The sequence below is a fragment of the Triticum aestivum genome, chromosome 6B (genome assembly GCF_018294505.1).
Source record: "Triticum aestivum cultivar Chinese Spring chromosome 6B, IWGSC CS RefSeq v2.1, whole genome shotgun sequence".
Taxonomy (NCBI): domain Eukaryota; kingdom Viridiplantae; phylum Streptophyta; class Magnoliopsida; order Poales; family Poaceae; genus Triticum; species Triticum aestivum.
This window is the reverse complement of record NC_057810.1, coordinates 667,023,370-667,025,690: the sequence shown is the minus strand read 5'-3', so window position 1 is coordinate 667,025,690 and position 2,321 is coordinate 667,023,370. Positions and strand designations below refer to the sequence as shown.

General features: G+C 50.0%; 1 long non-coding RNA gene across 1 annotated transcript; it reads left to right on the top strand.

Annotated features, from left to right (window-relative positions):
* The first annotated feature begins 771 nt into the window (after nucleotides 1-771).
* Nucleotides 772-1,915, top strand: LOC123134775 (uncharacterized). The gene is made up of 2 exons (XR_006465726.1): nucleotides 772-1,346; nucleotides 1,518-1,915. It is a non-coding gene; the product is annotated as an uncharacterized lncRNA (long non-coding RNA).
* Nucleotides 1,916-2,321: the final 406 nt, after the last annotated feature.

Below are 2,321 nucleotides of genomic sequence, written 5' to 3'. Positions count from 1 at the left end.
ATGCATGGAAGTATCCTATTTCCTTGCATTATGAGTCGTAAAACCACATGTGTAGCAACCGAGGCTACTGACCTTGTCATTCTCCAAGAAATGGCTTTTGCCCTTTTGTGCTCCATTCATATTCTGCTTCTCATCATGTCTCCACTTTCCTTCACCATTGATGAAATTGTTCAGTCAGATCCTAATAAAAGGATTGAAAGTGGAAAGCATTTCGATGAGATTAGCATCTGAAACTACACTATTGTAGAGTCTCAACTTTCGGTTGATTTGATGCACAATAGAATTGTATGTTGTCACTGACTCAAAGTCATGGAATCAGACGAGCGTCCATTCTCTAACCACTCTCTGTTGATCTCAACAGATCACGTGTAGGTGATGTGAGATGAAGTGCAATGCAACATACTATGCTATATCATATATAGCAGGAGCCCCTGAGCAGGTGCGGTTCTGGTGGAACTGAGATTCATGCAAACTCGGAAAATTCATTCTCGATATGTCCAACATATCTTGCATGAAATATTCATGCCTATTAATTTACTCTCTAGTAAATTAATTTTCAATAATCATCAACATGTAGCAACCATCAAATTTCTTGATCAAATATGTTGATACACTAGTGTGCTTTTTGATACAGTAATATACATGAAATTACTGTAAATACACATACATGCGAAAACTGCATAGCCAAATGCTAAAACAGAAAAGGAAAACATTAAAAAAAATGGTCCTGGGCCGACTCTGCACAACCCAAACCAGTGGGCACAACCCACATGTTTTTTTTTCGTTCTCGCTTCCTTTTTTTTCTCGACAGAGATGGGCCTTTGGACGGCCCACAGGCGCGCACCGCCCCAGATCGGATAAGGGAGGGGCGACGGGACGGCTTCCGTCCCCATCGACCAACTGCCCCCCAATTCCGCATTCCAATCCAAACGGCGGCCGCCTCCCGGCCCTCCGGCGTCGTCGCCTCAACGACGAGGGACAGAGGGGCCCGGCTCGCCGTCCTCCTCTCCTGAAGGAGAATTTACTCCCGCCGCTGCGCAAGCCATCCTGTCGCTTGTCTCGACGATGCGCCACCGCGTGCTGACGCCGACGCTCTGCGCCGTCGCGCCGTTCGACATCCGTTGGCTGCTGCCGAAGCCGCGCCTCACCGACGCCATGCGCTGTTCGACATCCGTTGGCTGCTGCCGAAGCCGCGCCTCACCGACGCCATGCGCCGTTCGACATTCGTTGGCTGCTGCCGAAGCCGTGCCTTACCGGCCCCAAGCGGTCGTGGCCGAGGGCCACCGCGTGGGCAAGGAGCCGCTGCGCACACCATGTACGTGGTGCCGCCAACGCCACTGATGCGGGTGAGTGGTTTTCGCCTGTTACCTCCCGGCTGCATGTGCGTGATGTGGCTGACGAATTCCTTCTTCTTGCTTCGAGTATCGATTATATCTCCTGGGCATAGGCTACATGCCGATTAGTTGTTAGATCGTTGATTTAATCACAAAAGACAGCTCCTGACTCATATTTTGTAGGGATGCATGATCTTCTTTGCCATGGATGGCCTGGTGCCTCGCTGCGTTCAGTGCCCAGAGCACCGTCTAGAGGCATTTCCTCTCTCTGTGATCTTGGGCGTGGCCTCATAACCGTCGTCAACGCCGACGCCGAAGTTCACTGCTGAAGTCTGCATCCCTGCGTCGCTTGGTCGCCATTGTTTGAACGTGAAGATCGTAGTAATTGATGCCTCCTATTCTTCCAGCAATTTTCTCTCCCATGGAGTTCGCCGGACATGAGACTGCCAGAGTTGCTGCCTCAATTCTCGCCGGGGACGGCGAAGTTCCTCTGGCCTATTCGCTCTCTGCGGAGAGACGTGCGTGATAACGTGTTGTAAGTCAAAAGTGAATGAACGGATCAAAACCTCTTCTTTATTCCATCGATGATCAGTACATATATATACAACCAGAACGGACGCAAAGAAGGGACGTGTCCGATCGTGGGGATGCGACGAAAGGTCGCAACAGTTAGCATCTACACGTTGCAGTACAGAGAGGATTATCCCTTTAATTATAAAAAAATAATTAAATCCTAACAGTTACTTCGGATAGGATCGCGGCCTCGCGGGGAACCGTTCTGCTACGGAACCGTGGCGAACCACATATAGAGCAGCGCGTGTAAAGCTTTACGCCGAGCGATCGAACACTCCCACACACCTGACCAACTAACCACAAATGAGTGTTCCCTGGCGTTTTTTGAGTGTGGATGACGTGATGCCCACCGATACGGGGACGGGGATACGTCGATACGGATACGGAGATATGGAATACGGCAATTTCTAAAAA